Below are 19265 nucleotides of genomic sequence, written 5' to 3'. Positions count from 1 at the left end.
GGCATAGAGGCTTTAGTCAAAACTGTTCTTTGACACGTGCTACCTGTTAGGAATTGGCCATATGGTAGATTGATGGGTATGGGAAGACTGGAAGTAGGGATTTCATGTTGCTAGCTAGCGGTGTACCCAGGGCCAAAGGACATTGAAAGTGTCTATTTGAAGATTTGTGCTTTGAACTGTTGAAAATGTTTTTTTTTTAATACCCTGGAAAGGAGAAGAAAGAGAGAGAGAGAGAGAGAGAGAGAGAGAGAGAGAGAGAGAGAGAGAGAGAGAGAGAGAGAGAGAGAAGAGAGAGAGGGAGAATGGAAGATGGAGAAATAGGGGAGAGAAGAAAGTGATTGACAGAGGAGTGGGTAAGTGAATCTCCAGGTGTATAAACATAGGAGACTGAAAGAGAAATATTGAGAAGAAAAGATAAGAAGACTTATTCTAGAGGGTTTTCCCCCTCATTTCCTTTTTGTCTTCCACTCTCCTTGTCCCCTTCACCATTCCTTGAATTGCTTAATATTCTTTTTGCTGGCTCTGTTGTGGTGGTCCAAGAGACTGGTCGGCTTTTGCCAGACTGAAACTATTGATGCATAATACATTATATGGAATAAGAGAGTTGCTGTCCTTTGAGGCATGTGTTTTATTATCACTGGAGCACTTTGATAGCATTAAATTTCCTCATGCACACTGAGATGCTAGCAACATCTTCCTCACATTGGTGTATACCTGTGTGTATCTTTACACGCACAACTGAAACCCTCCCCACTTCCTACCCCCATTCCCTGAAGCCATATCTATATGGAATCCTATCACATCTTTCAGCTGAAATGGTATGAACAGCCACAACTTTTCTTTTCTATTAGTGAAAGCAAAGAGATATTAATTAAGGAATACAAATGAAGATTGTGAAATATTTCTGGCTAAATAACAAATAGCGCTCATGCATTTAATCAATTAACAAGCATTTATTAAGAGCTTACTATGTACCAGGCATGAAATGAAACATTCCTTGCCCTCAAGGGGGCATTCTATTACATTTTAATGGGGCAGGGCAGGGCAGGGTGGGAGGGGAAGCAATGTGAACACATGTAAGTATAGAAAATAAATCTAAAGCAGTTTCAGGGTGGTTGAGGCACCAGCATCTGGAGGGACCAAGAAAAGCCTTCTTAATGTAGGAGGTGATGCTTTGGCTGAGTTAAGGAAACTAGGGATGCTAAAGAGGTAGAAAGGAGGGAATACCTTCTAGAATGAGGCATAGCTTGTACAAAGGTGTGGTGATCTGAAATGAAGCACCATATTTAAAGAACAGGAAAAAAGCCATTTTGGCTGGACCTGAAGAGGAGTGCCATAGTATAAGTCTGAAAAGATACATTGGAGTCAGATTGTAAAGACCATTAAGCACCAGAGGAGTTTGTATTTAATCATAGAGGTAACTGCATTGTTCTATAAATGAAGCCACAAGGAGGGTTGATAATGACTGTTTTGTACTAAATGTAAGCTTTTCCCTATCTGGGAGAGGACCACAGCTCTTTCATGCCGCAGAGTATCTGTTGTGAGAATTTTTTATTATTAGTTATTATTAATATAACATTAAAGTATTAAAGAAATGCTGAGAAGAGAGATGATAATAAAGGTACTGACTATGCCTGCCTAGTCAACAAAGTTCAGAAAATAGGAGGAAAGATGAGAAGCTTCCAGAAATTCAAACAAGTGAAGATGATTTTGCTATTGGCAAGGAATCAAGATGAATTCCTGGCAAATGTCGTTATCATTAATGTCACTGGACATCAACATTGATTTATTGTAGTGGAATTTTGTTATAGTGTATCATAACCTGTTTTCTATCATACACCAAGATCATTTAACTAAGACACTAAGACATATACTTTAAATTGTCTCCCCTCCCTCCAATTAATGATGATGGATTTACACTAATTTATCTGTTCTATTTACCTAATCTTTTTTTGACCACTGGTGTATACTTTTAGGGTAACTGGCTGGGGAGAAGGACCTAGTGTGTGGTTGATGAGATTAAGAGTTTCGTCTGTGTACATAGAAGAGATTTAAGCTAAATTCTACAAAATCATAGATTTAGATCTCAGATATAGAACAGATATCATCTGAGAAATTAGAGTCTAACCTTATCTCTAAATAGGAATCCCCTCTTACAATTGCCCTTCCTCTTTTCAAGCAGCAATAATGATGTGGAACTCACTATCTATAAAGCAGTTCATTCCGTTTAAGCTATTTAGATAGCTTTAATTGTTAGGATTTCCCCCCTTCTTAAAGCCAACTGAAATACACTGCATTTTCACATTTATTAAGCACTTATATAATATTTATGAAAGATATTGTGTTAAGTGATAGGAACACAACTACAAACCATCTGTGTGATTTTAGACAAGTCATTTAACTTTTTATAAGTCTCTGCTTCCTTGTCCATAAAATGATGGAACTTAACTCCATTATCTCCAAAGCTCTTTAGAACCCTGTGATCTTATGACCATCTCTGAGGCTAGATTTGATCTCAGGTTTTCCTGACTCTAGGCCTTGCACTCTGTCCACTGAGCAATTTAGTTGCCCTAATGTAGCGTTAAAAAATATAATGGGGGGCAGCTAGGTGGCGCAGTGGATAGAGCACCAGCCCTGGATTCAGGAGGACCTGAGTTCAAATCTGTCCTCAGACACATAACACTTACTAGCTGTATGACCCTGGGCAAGTCACTTAACCCCATTGCCTAACCCCCCCCCAATAAAATAATGGTTCCAATGTAGATGCATCGTTGTATAATAAATAGAGTGCTGAGTTTATAGTCACAAAAGCTAGGATTCAATTGCTACTGCTGACCTTACTAGCCATGTGATCTAGAACAAATTACTTAAGGTCTATATACCTCACCCAGTTCCCTAGGATTTATCTTAATCTGGAATCCTAAATCATTGATGGGCTGCTGTCTGCATTGGTGGAGGGAGTTACCATTATGGGGATCTACCACAGATTATTCACAGTTCCATTAAGCATTTGTGTGTGGCTTCAAGGAGAGTAAAAGGAGGAGCTCTGTTGGTGCAGAAGGACAAAATGCAACCACTTGCATATGATTTGTAAGGTTTTTTTTTAATTTCGAGAAACTTTCTTGGTAGTTTGATTCATAGATGGGGAAAAAATGTTAAAGTTAACTCTTTGCTCTCTCAGATGTCCTCTTCTGGCTCCTTGTGGAATTAGTTAACAGAGGAGGTGAGAAAGTTAACAGAAACATTGAGAATACAGAAGTGCTTTGTTGCTCCTCTGACTATTCCCCTACTCTGCAATCCAGTTCTACTGGCCTTCCTCATATTCCTCATATATAGCACTCCATCTCTAAACTCTGTGCATTTTCACAGGCTGTCTTCTATGCTTGGAATTCTCTCCCTCCTTTTCTCCGTCTCCTGGCTTCCAAGGCTTCCTTCAAGACCCAGCTAAAATTCCACTTTCTATAAAAAGTCTTTGCCAATCCACCTTAATGCTAGTGCACTCCTTCCAAAACTACCTGCAACATGCCCTGTATATGTGTTTTGTTTATAGTTTTTTCATGTTGTCTACTTATGAGACTGTGAGCTTCTTGAGAGCAGGGACTGTCTTTTTGCTTTTCATTATATCCTCATTCTTACAGCACCTGGCACATACTAAGAGCTTCATAACAAATGCTGACTTGATGAAATGACTTTGATGAAAGTTTGTCCAGAACAGCCTTTTTAGCAACAGTTTGCAGCTACTTCAAGGGATAAATTTGTACAGGGTATGACCATAAGAGCTGAAATCAAAGCCCCTAAAATCCTGTCTCTGATTATAGCAAGGTGCTATATATATACTTTGTCCTTTGTGTTTTTCTTCCTCCCATTTCTCATCAGTGAAATGGTGGAATAATGACTACTGTGTAGCAGTGTTCTCTGGGATTAATCAATGTTTTTCTCCAAGATGAAAAATAGTTTACAAGTGGTGCTAGCATCATTATTGCTTTAATTTTAGCCACATACTGTGAATAATACAGATCATTAAATAGAAGAGTTTTTTATTTGTAAATCAGAAGTAGAAAATAACAAGACAGTGAAAATATGTTGTTCTTTTACATCGTATGACAAAAAAAGTGAATTTCTGTCACAGTTAAAGCTTTCCTATGGAAAACAAAAAGAACTGTATGGAAAATAAGGCTATTTTCTTGACAAACTTTCCTATTAGTGATTAGAAAAGTATGAGAGGTGGTGGGATTGTATAGTCTCTATTGCCTGAGCTATTCTGCCCCTAGGAAGGCTTGGAGATAGAATATTGATGAACAGAAACCTGAGGTCCCTAAAGAATCAGTGTCTGCCAAGCTCAAGGGAGCAATCCACACCCAGAGAAGTCCCAAACATGTCTACAGTATGTGTTCCTGCTTTCAGGCACAAATATTACAGGGTCCTGAGCAGATTCATTTCAGAGACACCAGTCATAGAATCTCAGGATTTGGAGTTCAAATGTCATCTAGTCCAATCTGTACCCCAGGAAGAATCTCTTCTACACTATCCATGATAGTTGGTCATCTAGTCTTTGCCTGAAAAATTTATTTAGTTTACTGCTTCATGAAGCAGCCTATTGCACTTTTGGGTGGTTCTAATTATTAGGACATTTTTCCTTATATTGAGCTAAAATCTGCCTTTCTGAAATTTCCATTCATTGACTCTAGTTCTGCTTTGGGTCCAAGTTGAACAAGTACAATTCTTTTTCTGAACCTGGTCACTTGGCCTTAGGAAAGGCAGCTGGTTTCTTTCTTATTATTGCCCTATTCAGTTTGGTTTCAACTCCCTGTTAGCCATTCTGTTTATTAATTTCCAATACAAAGGTATATAGACAACTAAATGCAGTTAAACAAATGTTTATTAACGGGTACACGTGACTGATGAAATACCTATGTTTGGGAATCAGGATATTATCTATCAGTTCCATAGCCTACAAGACTTAAAAAAATACCTTTTTACCCAGTGATACCACTGTTAGGTCTATACCCCAAAGAGACTGAAGAAAAAGGAAAAGGACCTATTTGTACAAAAATATTGATAGCAGTTCTTTTTGTGGTGGCAAAGAATTGGAAACTGAGGAGATGACCATCAGTTGGGGAATGGCTGAACAAGTTGTGGCATATGAATGTGATGGAATACTCTTGTGCTCTAGAAATGATGAACAGGAGGGTTTCAGCAAAACCTGGGAAGACTTAAATAAGGTGAAATGAGCAGAACCAAGAGAACATTGTATATAATAACAGCAATATTGTAGGATGATCTACTGTGAATGACTTAGCTATTCTCAGCAATACAATGATCCAAGACAATTCTGAGGGACTCATGATGAAAAATGCTATCTGACTTCAGAGAAAGAACTGATGGAGTCTGAATGCAGTTTGAAACATACTTTTCAAAAACTTACTTTTTATTTTTGTTCTGTGTTTTTTCTTTTGCAAAATGGCTAATATAGAAATATGTTTAGTATGACTTCACACATAATCTATATCAAACTGCTTGCTTTCTCAAGAAGGTGGAAGGAAGAAAGGAGAGAATTCAGAACTTAAATTTTTTTTTTGTTGAGTAACTATGTACTGTTTTAACTAAGTGTATACTGACAAAGAAAAAGCATTTTAAAACTTTAACTTCTGTTTCTTTTTTTTAATATAAGTTTATTTATTTTTAGTTTTCAGCATTCACTCCCACAAGTTTTTGAATTTCAAATTTTCACCCCATCTACCCCCTCCCCCCACCCCAAGATGGCATGCATTCTGAATATCCCTTCCCCTAGTCTGTCCTCTCTTCTATCTCTCTCCCCTTCTCTTATCCCCTTCCCCTTATATTTTCCTGTAGGGCAGGATAGACTTGTGTACCCCATTTCCTGTATTTCTTATTTCCCAGTAGCATGTGAAAACATTTTTTTAAACATATGTTTTTAAAACTTTAGGTTTCAAATTTTCTCTCTTCCTCCCTCCCCACCCACCCTCATTGAAAAGGCAAGCAACTCAATATAGGTTGTACATGTGCAGTTATGCAAAACACGTCCATAGTAGACATGTTGTGAAAAACTAACTCTATTTCCCTTAATCCTATCCTGCCCTCCCATTTATTCTATTCTTTCTTTTGACCCTGTCCCTCCTCAGAAGTATGCAATCTGCCCTCCTCTCTATCATCCCCCTGCTCTCTTGTCCCCTTCTCCCCCTATTTTCCTGTAGGGTAAGACAGATTTCCATACCCAATTGAATGTGTATGTTATTCCCTCCTTAAGCCAAATCCTATGAGAATAAGATTCACTCATTCCCTCTCACCTTCCCCTGTTTCCCCTCCACTGTAAGAGACTTTTCTTTTCTGTTTTTTTTTGTGAGATAATTTACCCCATTCTACCTCTCCCTTTCTTCTTCTCCAAGTATAATCCTCTGTCATCCCTTAATTTTATTTTCCAGATATGACCCCCTAATCTTCAACTCACCCTGTGCCCTCTATCTATCTATCTACATATACATACATATAATTTTTTTCCTCCAACTACCCTAATACTGACAAAGGTCTCATGAGTTATAAATATCATCTTTCCATGCAGGAATGTAAACAGTTCAATCTTAATAAGTCTCTCATGATTTCTCTTTCCTGTTCTCTTCGTGTTCCACTTGAGTCCTGTATTTGAAAGTCAAATTTTCTATTCAGCTCTGGTCTTTTCATCAAGAATGCTTGAAAGTCCTCTATTTCACTGAATGACCATTTTTTCCCCTGAAGGATTATACTCAGTTTTGCTGGGGAGGTGATTCTTGGTTGTAATCCTTTGCCCTCCGGAATATTATATTCCATGCCCTGTGGTCCTTTAATGTAGAAGCTGCTAAATCTTCTGTTATCTTGATTGTGTTTCCATAGTACTTGAACTGTTTCCTTCTGGCAGCTTGTAATATTTTCTCCTTGACCTGGGAACTCTGGAATTTGGCTACAATATTCCTAGGAGTTTTCCTTTGGGGATCTCTTTCAGGAGGAGATCTGTGGATTCTTTCAATTTCTATTTTGCCCTCTGGTTCTAATATATCAGGGCAGTTTTCCTTGATAATTTCTTGAAAGATGATGTCTAGGCTCTTTTTTTGATCATGGCTTTCAGATAGTCCAATAATTTTTAAATTCTCTCTCCTGGATCTATTTTCCAGGTCAGTTGTTTTTCCAATGAGATATTTCACATTGTTTTCTAATTTTTCATTCTTTTGGATTTGTTCTACTGTGTCGTGATTTCTCATAAAGTCACTATCTTCCAATTGCTCTATTCTAATTTTTAAGGAAGTATTTTCTTCAGTAAGCTTTTGGACTTCCTTTTCCATTTGGCCAATTTTCTTTTTAGGGCATTTTCTCCTCATTGGCTTTTTGGACCTCTTTTGCCATTTGGGTTAGGCTATTTTTTAAGGTGTTATTTTCTTCAGTATTTTTTTGGGTCTCCTTTAGCAAGCTGTTGACTTGTTTTTCATGATTTTCTTGCATCACTCTCAGTTTTTCCTCTACTTCCCTTACTTGCTTCTCAAAATCCCTTTTGAGCTCTTCCAAGGCCTGGGACTGATTCATATTTTTCTTGGAGGCTTTGGATGTAGGAGCTTTGACTTTGTTGTCTTCTTCTGGTTGTATATTTTGATCTTCTTTTCACCAAAGTAAGATAATATAGTCTGACTCTTTTTGCACTGCTTGCTCATGATCCCAGCCAATTACTTGAGTTTTAAACTCTTTGTTAAGGTAAGAGTCTGCTTCCAATGTGGAGAATGTACTGTCCCAAGCTTCAGGGGTTTTGTATAGCTGTTTTCAGAGATACTTGTAGGGCCTGTAAATTTTCAGTTCTTCCAAGGTGGTATGATAAGGGTGAGGTGTTTACTCCTTTCCTGGCCTGTGACCACAAGTATTCCTTTCTGTCCTGTAACTGTGAGGAGGGTTCTCTCCACAGCTCCAAGCTCACCACCAGCGTTCCTCCTCACCCAGCACCGCGCCCAGAACTGTGACCCAGATCCACACACGGGCAAAGCAAGAGATTCCTGCCTCAGCACTGGCAAAGAGATCCCTGCAGTCCCTCTCTGATCAGCCACTGGATTCCCCCTCAGTCTGTCGGCCGGAAGCTCGGGAAGCAGCTGCCCCCCCCGGGCCACGCTCTTGGGGAATGGAGCTGAAACCCCACTTCCTGTCAGCACACAGAAACAGACTTTTCCCACTGACCTTCTAAGTTGTCTTTGGCATTCTGGATTGAGGAGTCTGGAAACTGCCACAGCTGCCCGAGATTCAGTCCTCTGAGGCCTGCTCCAGGTTTGCTGCGGCCTGCATGCCCATGCCACTCTGCGCTTCCAGCCCTGCGCGATACACCTTTCTGATCAATCATCCAGGTTGTCTTGGGCTGGAAATTTGTTTCACTCTGTCTTTTTGTGGGTTCTGCTGCTTCAGAATTTGTTTAGAGCCATTTTTTATGAGTATTTGGAGGGGTTTGGAGGAGAGCTCAAGCAAGTCACTGCTTTCACTCTGCCATCTTGGCTCCGCCCCCCAGAACTTGAATATTAAAAAAAAATGAATGTTAAAAGTTTTTACATGTAATTGGAAAAAATAAAATAAAAAATAAATCTACAAAAAATTAGAAACAGAAAGACTCAAAAGGGGTAATGCTTTTTTTTTATAAGGGTGATGCTTCAGAGACAAGATTCACTGGAAAAGATCAGAGCTACTAGTTCTAAGGCATAGTATTTGCTTTAGGTAGGCATTCCTTGGGCAACAAGCTCACTAAAAACTTTTCCTGGTGCTGCTCAATAACCTACTCCCAACTGCTTTGCCTACTTTAAGTGTGTATAACTTTGTCTCTTTGTTATATGTGTAAAACTGACCTGATCAGATTTTTAAAAAACCTAAGTAACAAAATTTCCTAAGCCCTATCCGTGCCTTGATCTGCTTAGATTCTGACCAAAAATCCCAAGATTTTATGCTAGCCACCTGTACTAGCTTGTCATGATACCTTAGTGTTGCTTCATACATGCAGGTCTTATCCACTGTTGTTCAATTTAGGGCAGAGTAGGCAATAATAGTCTTTATCCACTGACGAGGATATATTGAAGGAGGAATATAGACTTTTTCTTTATCTAGACTGGTTTGGTCACATGTTCCTCAGAAGGGTCTATGGTGGGAGAAGGAAGAGAAGGAATGGAAGAAGGACAAGGGTAAGAGAAGAAGGGGGAGGAGAAAGTAGAGTAGAAGAAGAAGAAGAAGGACAAATAAGGAAGAAAGAAAAAAGGAGGATGGGGAAGAGAATATGAAAATAAGGAGGAAGGGGAAAAGAAAAAAGAGAAAGGAAAAAAAGCAGAAGGAGAAGGATGATGGGAAGTAGAAGGAAGAGGATGAGAAGCATAATTGAATAATTAGAACACTATTATTGACAGCCCTTTGCATGAATCAATTAGCCTGATGACTTGTTATTTCGAAAGATTGAAATTAATGCAAACAAAAATGAGAATAAATTTATGGTATGCAATTAATGGCCTGACTTTTTTTTTAAACAATTTTTGATCATTAAACATTAGAATACAGATGGAAGAAATAACACGGAGAGTAATTACAATAATTTAGTAAAAATGTTCAATTAATGTGAATTGATTGCCATAATGATGAGACCAAAAGAGCCTAAAAAGCATTTTGATCAGCAAAAGCTTAACTTTTTTTTTTTATCAAGTAGAGCAATATGGCATCCAATGGTAACTGATCTTTAGAATAAAAAATCATTTATAAAATCTTACAGAGTAGGATGTTGGAAGATTATGAATAACATCATCTCATAAAGCAGAGAAAAACAGTGGATGGTATAAACAGTTTAAAGACAAATTGGCAAGAGAGGCCCAACTTAGCAAAATTAACCCAAGGCCATTTAAAGATGAAGCTGGGAGGACAACAAACAGATAAACAATTGGAAAAAACCTGTAAAACTTTTATAACCAATTACACCAGCAAGAAAGAGCAGTCATCACAATTTGACTCCAATTTCATAGTTGCAGGCATATTTATAAGAGAGGTAAAAAATTCACGGAAGAGAACAAAAAAGAGCAGTTATATTAATTCTCCATAAAATTATATAGGATTAATTGGTTAGTTAGTCCACCAATACATGTCTCTTGGACTAATTTAAACAAATGTAAACGGACAATGAGTTGGAACCAGAACTAAATAGGAGAAAAGCAGACTGGACCTCCTATGAAAAGTTGCAAAGCTCCTTTTTGAAATACCCTCAAACTTCTTTCTGAAGTGAAGGCCCATTAAAAAAATACAAATATTCTTGCAGGTTGCTATTGCATGACTTTGAGCCCTGGGATACTACAATCTGCAAAGAATTAAAATTGTGTATCAGTCAGGGGGCAATGGAGAAGTACATAGGAGAAGTTGGTGTGAAGAGGTTGCAACAGAGAAAATAAGGTATCTTGAAGAACATATAAGGTAAAGGACATCATTAAAGAAATGTATGACCCAAAGAAAATGGGCTGGTTTTGAAGCAAGGGACAATTATTGGATGACGCATGTGCTTCACCGATATTCTTGTCATGTCAAAAAAGGGAAGAACCCCAACATGTCGGTTAGGCTCCTGGTGGCAAAATTATGAGAGCAACTGGCAAGAGTGGCCCAGGACAGGCTGGTATGGATGAGTGGTAAACTGCTTTGTTGAAGGGAACATCCATTTCAGTGAGACTGGTCTATTTTAAGAAAGTGAAATTTTTAAAAAGTAAAAAAAAAGAATAATAGAAAAATTATATTATAATAAAAATAATAAAATTGGTTTCAAATAAGAAATAATGTACCCTTGCTTCAAGAAATTATAGAACAGACTATTTAAACGCAATGGAAAAATGAGAAAAAGACCTCAGCTTTGACTTATATTCAAGGCATTTTATACTCCTCCCTTATGTATAACCTCAGTTCACCTGAACTATTTGCGTTTTGTAAATGTGAATTGTTCTTTCTAATCTTTGTTCATACCCTCTGTTCCCCTACCTCTGCCTTTCAAAATCCCATCCAATTCTTCAACGACCGGCAAACATACTATTTCTTCTGTGAAAAATATCTGGCTCTCTTCAGGGGAGAGAAATCTTACACTCCTCTGAACTCCTATAATTCTTTGTTTAGATCTCTTGCTGTTTATCGTATCCTGGTTTTATTATTGATATAAATGCTTTATCTCCTCTATTGAGTTAGAGAATCCCTAGGTCAGGGAATGTTTCTTTTCAAAGTTCTTGAGGCAGACACTTTAATTTTTGTCTTTTTAGTCCTAGCACAATGTCTGGTACACAGGGGGTGGTTAATAAATGTCTGATGATTGATTCATCCCTCTATCCTCTCTGGTACCTACCACAGGACCCCGTGTGTAGCAGAAGCCCAGTAAATACTGTTTAAAGAGTGGATCAATAAACAACATGATTCAACATGCTTGTGCTCTTGAGGATTTGGGGATACTTTGGTATTATCAAATGTGTTTTCATTCATTTCTAAATCTACAGGGTCATGCCTACTGACCCTGTGACATTTCTAACTTCTTTGTAGCCATGTGAAATTGAAGCATGAAGGGTAAGTCTATATAGAGTACATGCTGTTAAGCTGTGCTAATTAATGTTACAGAATTCAGTGATGAAAAAATAAAGTTCTAGACCTTTTACAGACGATTAAGGCTTTTTCATAAGACTGCTTTGGCTTTTAAGATTGGGGAGGGGGGCTGGTGAAGGAGGAACTCTGATTTTTATGAGAATGTACATTGCATTTTTTCCCATTTATAAAATGGCTAGACAGTAGAACTGCCTCATTTCTTTATACAATGTTTTGTATTTATGATTCCCTTGAGGAATAAGCAGCTTAAAAGCCTATCACATTGCAATAAAAACGGGAATATACTTGGCTGAAGCATGCCATCCACATATGCTATGTGTATCATTAATAATAATAATATTAATAATAGATGTTGTGGCATAGTGGCAAGAGAGACATGGTTGGAGTCAGGAAGATCTGAATTCATATCTCTCTTGGCTCAGTACCTGTGTTACCCTGTGCAAGTCACTTAACTTCTCAGTAAATTAAATAATCATTTAAAACTGTACGTTGGGGAAGAGTTACCAACATGAAAGAATTTCTTTCCTTGGAATTACCTAGACCAATGAAATTAAAGACTAAATCATTTTATTATTAATAATAATGATATAACATTAATTATTGATGCTTGCAATTTTTGAGGTATGCGAAGTATTTTATGTATGTTATCTAATTTGACCCTCACAAAAACCCTTTGAGATAGGTGCTATTATCTCTCTTTTTGATGTTAGATGATTTACTAAGGATTACATAGCTAATAATTGTCCAAGGTGGGATTCAAACCCAGGTCTTCCTGATTTCAGGTTTAATGTTCTAGCTATTGTATCATGCTTACACTTTGTTCTTTACTAACATGTAAAACTGTGTTTACTAATGATGTATTATTTATTTATATATTTAATTATATTTATAATTTATATAGTATATATACACACATGTATGCATATATACATATATATGCACATACACTTTTATAATGGTATAAAAAGTGTGCTGATATCATTAATGATGAAAAGCTGGGCAAAGTTTCAGGTATACTGTTTATGTATGAGGCAAAATGAGAAGTCACATAGGTAGACCTATTTCTGTACTCTGATTCTTATATAATCCTTTCCCATTCTACAAGTTCCAGATTAAGTTAGCGTACAGGTGGCAAGTATTTCGTATATGGATTGGTATAGGCCACTTGGTCTATATTTGTTGGAGAAGACACTGATATCTGGACTGCTGATGGCAAAAGCTAGTCATAGTGTGCAGGCATTGGGCAGGATAAAACTCAGATCAAAAAGAAAAAGCATCCCTGATACCAGTGTTACTGTTCCAGGGCATGCCATCTGGCCTCTAGGTAACAATAATGTGTTGTTACCTATGGTAATGTCACTATGGGTAGTAAATGGGAGATTGCTAAGGTCATATTGATAGCAATCAATATAATGTAGAAATTATGAAAAGTACCATAGGCAGGCTCTTGTCTATATGATGTGTTTGTTACCAAAACTATCATACCTAGTTGTCTGACCAAGAGTCCTAGATCTTATTTTGTGCAGGAAAAAATAAGATGAATATCTGGGCAGAGTACTCACCAACTCTCTACAATGATATTCCTTCCCCATGTCTTTAGAAGCACTGTAAGACTGGATTTAGGAGAGATGGAGCAGCTAGTGGAACAATGAATAGAGTCTTGGAATCAGAAAGATTCCAAATTCAAATTCAAATCTGGACTTAGACACTCACTAATTGTGTGACTCTGGGCAAGTCTCTTAACCCTGTTTGCCTCAGTTTCTCATTTATAAAATGAGCTAGTGAAGGAAATGGCAAACCACTCCTGTATCTTTGCCAAGAAAACCCCAAAGCAGGGTCATGAAGAGTCCAAAATGACTGAAATAGAATCAACAAAAACAATAGGAGGGATGAGAATGAGTTGCATCAGGAGTAATAATATACCGTCCTCCTTGCTCACTCTTCTAGCTTGTGGCATTCTGCAGATTTCATAGGAATACTTGATACGCCACATGGACGATAGAATTTCTGCTGTGGATATGCAGAGATTTTCTCATATTTGAATAACTTGTCCCATTCTTTTAGAAAAGTCTGTAGTTTGGGCACTGGTAAATTAGCTATGATTAGAACCAAATGGATGCTTGGACCCATAAAACACTGACTAATGAATGGATGTCATCCTTCAGGCAGGGCTAGAGTGCAGGGCTGCTGTTCTAGTCAACATTTTTGTCAATGAGTTGTATAAAGGCACAGATGGCATCTTTATCAAATTTTCAGATGACAAAAAACTTAGAGGGGTAGCAATATGTGATACAACTTGATCTCCCCAGGTGAAAATGTGAGAAATTTCATTTCCATATCAGTGTGAGTGGCTGGAAGAGGCATTAGCTGGGGGTTTCTTGGAGAGAAGGGAGGTCCATGGACAGCTGACAATAATTATTATCAGGCTGATCACAGCCGTGTTGCTTCCTGACAGGTGTAGTTTGTAGATTGTGAATCAGACCTCTTTAGGCTCTTGCCTAAATAAACACACACATACACATAACAGAATGTTGCATTCTTGAAAACATTCACTCATGCTCTATATTACGTATAGGATATTCATGCTTTAAAAAAAAATCAAGTCAATCAGTGGTTGTGCTTGTACCCCAGTCATGTATCTAGTGTTAGCTTTCCAATGACTTGGGAAAATACCTGAGAAGAGCGGCAACTAACCCTATAGACCTTTCCCTGAAAAGGCATACCCCTTTCAGTGAAGAAAAGGTCAGCCATTATCAAATTCATTTCCTGGTTGCCTTCTCAATGATTTCATAGTTAGGTTCTAAGAAATAACAATCAAGTTTACAGCTTCAAGACAGAAACTAAATATCCAATACAAGTGACCATTTACAAATTATTATTTGTAAATTTGTAAAGAATTAACATTCTTTAATTTTTTTTTTTGAGTTTTAAATTCTCTTCCTCCCTTCCACACCTTTCCCAATCATTAAGAAGGCATGCAATGTGATATCAACATGTGAAATCAAGGCAAAACATATTTCTATAATAGCCATGGTGCAAAAAGAAAAGAAAGAAAAATAAAGTGGAAAAATTATGCCTCAATATTCACTCAGACTTCATCAGTTCTCTCTCTGGAAGTGAATAGCATTTCTGAGTCCCCCAGAATTATCTTAGATCATTGCATTGATCAGAGTAGCTAAGTCTTTCACAGTTGATCATTGTTACAATGTTGCTGTGCATAGTAGCACAATGATCTCCTGGTACTGCTCACTTCACTTTGCATCAGTTCATGTAAGTCTTTTAAAGTTTTTCTGATACCACCTCCTTCATCATTTCTTACAACACAATAGTATTCCATTATAATCATATACAACAACTTAATACAAGTGACCTTTAATGGTGGTCAGTAATAAGGCATAGTGATAGGGAATGGACCTGTGATTTCATTGATATAAGGACCAAGAGAAGGAAGCTTCCTTTAAACAACCAGATTGGCATCTTCTCTGCAGCTTAGAATTTTAGCACCTGGAGAAATGAGAGGATAATGACTTGCCCAGGGTCACACAGTTAATATATATCAGAGGTGGCACTTTGATCCAGGGCTTACTGGCTCTGAAACCCACTGTACCTGACCACCTTTCAATTACTATTAATTAGAAAAAAATGCTTTAGGTCATTGCTACTATTTTCTTTACAGGTAATTACACCTTGCTCATCTCAATTCCATTTTGTCTCTAATTAGCTCTAATTTAGCTCTAATTGTTAGGAAGCCTGTCCTAATTAGTGTTGTTCAAAAGTAGAATGTGGTTGCCTCAGGGAGTAGTAAGTTGTCCATTACTGGAGATCTTCAAGAGTAAAGTGAATGACCATTGGTTAAGGATGTTCATAGGATCATAGATTCACAGCAGAAGGAGCCCAAACGTCATCTCATCTAATGCTTTTACTTTACAAATGAGGAAAGTGAGGCCCAAAAGAGGTTAAGTGATTTGCCCACTGTTTCATAGGTAACAGTTTCCATAAATATTGTATTTAACTACCTCTCATGGCAGAGGGAACTCATATTTTAGCTATGGCTTGGACAATATGATGTCTGAGGTCCTTTTCAACTAAGATCCAATAATTCTATGATCTGACCTAGATGTTGATTTAGTAAAATTTAATTCCATTTGAAATTTTAACAAATATTTCTTAAGGATTTACTATGTGCAAGGCTACATTAGATAGTGGGGATTCAAGGTAAAACACACCAAAACAAATGATGAAATAAAAGTCTTGCTCTCCAGGAGCTTATATTCTATGGGAATTGAGTGATGATGCAACATTCATATAGGCAAATAAATTCAAGATAATTTGTGGCAACCTGCCACAGACTTGTGACACACGTTAGCACTATCTTTCCACCAAATTAATTCAACATCTTGTAGGTTCATGATGATGGGTTCAGTGTTTAAAAATGAGTAGTTTTGTATAGGAAGGGAAAGCATTATCTCTTGATCAGGTGTGATGCACCTATAGATTCTTAATAAATATGAATTATTGCTAAAGGTGACCAAGATATTGACAATAGCTATAATCAGATTGCATATTTTCTAAAGTCTTTTCCTGCTCTGAGTCTATATTCTGTCCTTGTAATTCTTTAATCTGAAAGCTCTTATAAGTGAATTTAGTAAACAAAAAATTTAAAAAAATGAACGCCAATTTAAAAAATGCTTTCTCAGTTTTTCTTCTTTCTAAATAGATCCTTTTTTTTGTCTTTGATTAAAAACTGTTTGATGGATGAAGAGAAAAGAATGTAGGTAGAATAACTATTTCCAAACAGAGAAAAACTTAGCCTCCATTAATTCACAAACCAAAGTATTAGCTTCCTCCCAGTGCCCTTCTCTTGACCTTACTCTTTGATTGCATAAACAAATACCTGAAGAGAGTGAATGGTAGTCACATTTTCATACAGACCTTGGCCTAGCCAGATGAGTCACCTATTACATTACTTAACTTGGCTGGTGGTAGTGGGGCTGTACTGTTTCCATATCCAGAGCCAAATGAGGCAGTTACTGGGCTAAAAAAGCCAAACCTGTTTCTATGAGCACTCAAAGTGGACTCCTCCAGCATCCATCCTTTGTCCAGCTGGCTTTTAAGGCAGCAGTGCGCCATTTTCCTTTCATATGAAGGACCAAGGAAAAAAAAATACTGATATTTAAGAGAAAAAGAGTAGGAATGGGAAAAATATTTCACTAATCTCCATAGCACTTCAGAGGGTCACATGTGTCCACAATTTCTTCTGTCTTTTTTCCCTAACCCAGTTACTTCTCACCTTCTTAATCAAATGGGAACATATAGGTCATGCATTCTCTCTGCAGGTCTTATTCAATAACATGTCTTTATCTGTTACTTGTTTCAAGTTCTATCCAATTTTCTCTTACTTTTTCAATGTGTTTTGTCCTCCCCAGCCACTTCTGTTTGATTACTGCCATTCCTGCTCTGATTGTAATTCTCTGCTGATGAAATTAACCTTTTACTCCAAATAACAGACTGTGTCCCAATGACAACCCATGGCCTCCTTTCTATTTTGTCCCCATAGTTACTTATCATGCTTCTTTTCCACCTCCTGTTGTAAGACTCACTTAAGAATTTCAGTTAAAAAAAAAAGACAGCATTGATCTACTAAAATCTATCTGCATAAATAAGAATCCTTTTCTTTCTGGTGTGGTTTGAGACTGACTCTGCTTAGTCAATTATATGTAAAATCTGTTACAGTGCAACTTTGGAAAGCTTTAGGACATTTTTATGGGTAGATAGGATACAGAAGCAAAGGTTTTAGCTATGAAATCGCAGCATTGCTGGTGAAAATAGGTATTGTTTTCTTCCAATATTAAATAGAATAAGGGAGGCAGCATGACCTAGTGGATAGAAGGCATCAGTTTCTTCCTCTGAAATATTAGTTGTGTCCCTTGGATCCTCCCCACTTCTTCCCTCTCAATACAAATGAATAAACAAACAAACAAAAATATAAAATGCTTGCTTCCTCAGGACATTTAATAGACAGAATTTCAATAATTTTGTTTTCCTTATCCTCCACTTGGGCAACATCAAAACTGCTTGTGCCACCACAGTGAATGATAAACATAGCCCGGAAGTCTGAGAAACACAAAGAAGACAGAATTCCTGAATTCAGGTGTCCACAATTTCAGTTTGTTTGAACAACAACCTTTAAAGGAATTCCCATCTACATTTGCTGAATTGCAAACCTGACATTCTTTGCTTGAAACCTCAGGACCTCCCAGACCTTACTTTTTTCTCAAATAAAACAAAAAAGGCCACATGTGATAGTAATGTTCACAGATTGTTTTTCGTACAGGAGATGCCAGGATGCAGCTGTCCATTTTAGCTGTGAGATGGTAAAGTCTGTTTGCTCTCAATTATTCAAGTCCATTTATGTACTTGATGCCAAGTTGGGTAGGTTTCTATTTAGCTTTTCCCCCCTTGCTTCTGAAATAAGAGTCTCAGGTTGGATAACACTATTTCTAGGCAACTTTGAACAGTCAGCCTTGAGCCTTTGAAGTGGGGCTTCTCATGCTTTAAGAGCAAGCAAAAGCCGAGTGCAACCAGCCTGACCCACCTTTCTGCATAACCCATCCTCTATACAGTCCACCCTAGAGATGTCAGATTCTATAGAACTCCATCCCTAAGGAGGCTGACTTCCTGAAGCAGAATTCTCTGCACCTGGGTGATTTTACTGGCCGCAATCTGCTCACTTGCAACACATAAACTGGGAAAGCTGTCAGTGATTGAGTGGGCTGATGTAGCCCCTGGCTGATAGTACGGTCGCTGCTGTTAGGTGGGTACTCACAGCACTAGTCATCACCTCTTCTCTTTCAGCCTGGCCATTTATTTTATCCTATCATTTATTTATTTATTCTTTCAAACCCCTGAAGCCCTGAGTGCTGATTGTGACAACTGATTGCCTTGGTTGGCAGAGTGAACTATAAAATAACTGAGTCTCAGGTCTGGCTAGCTGCGTGCATAAATACACTGTCGCACCAGCCAGCTCCTGCCTGTGGCTATGTCAGCTGAGCCATACAGAGACTTTTTTTTTTCCTTCCTTCTCATTGATTTTTTTTTTTTTTAAATTTCTGTGAAACCAGGAATGGGACACAGCAGGCTTGGAATGATGCCTGGATCCTGATGGGCCAGAAGAAAAGGCAGAAAATAAGGAGTACATTGACCCAATTTATTGGACAAAATGCACTAGAGGTGACAATACAAGCTACCAAGGTGTTTTCTCAGGGAAAGCTTTTCTGAGCATCAGATTTAGGACAATGAGCTACAAATGGAGCTGGTAGTCAGGGATCGAGGAAGCTCTTTTGAACTCTGTTTTGTAGCAAATATTCTATAGTACAGATCTTTTGATTTTATGTGCAGAATACCAGGCTGGCTATTTTTGTTATTAATGCCCCCTCCCACTCCCACCTTCTAGTAAGGGCTATTGAATTAGTGGATTTTCTAGCTGCTCTCTTTGAATAAAAAGACTTCAGAAGAGACAATTATTTGTTCTATTCCATATTTACATAAATGATGATTTTACAAATAAACATTCATTGGGAAGATTCAATATTTTCTTTATCTTGTTTTTGGGTATAAGTAAAAATTTACAAAGCTGTGTTGTAGGCAGAGAT

The sequence above is a fragment of the Phascolarctos cinereus genome, unplaced genomic scaffold, assembly GCF_003287225.1.
Source record: "Phascolarctos cinereus isolate Bilbo 61053 unplaced genomic scaffold, phaCin_HiC Scaffold_4;HRSCAF=312, whole genome shotgun sequence".
Lineage (NCBI taxonomy): Eukaryota > Metazoa > Chordata > Mammalia > Diprotodontia > Phascolarctidae > Phascolarctos > Phascolarctos cinereus.
The sequence above is the reverse complement of the archived record's forward strand: the minus strand, read 5'-3'. Positions refer to the sequence as shown.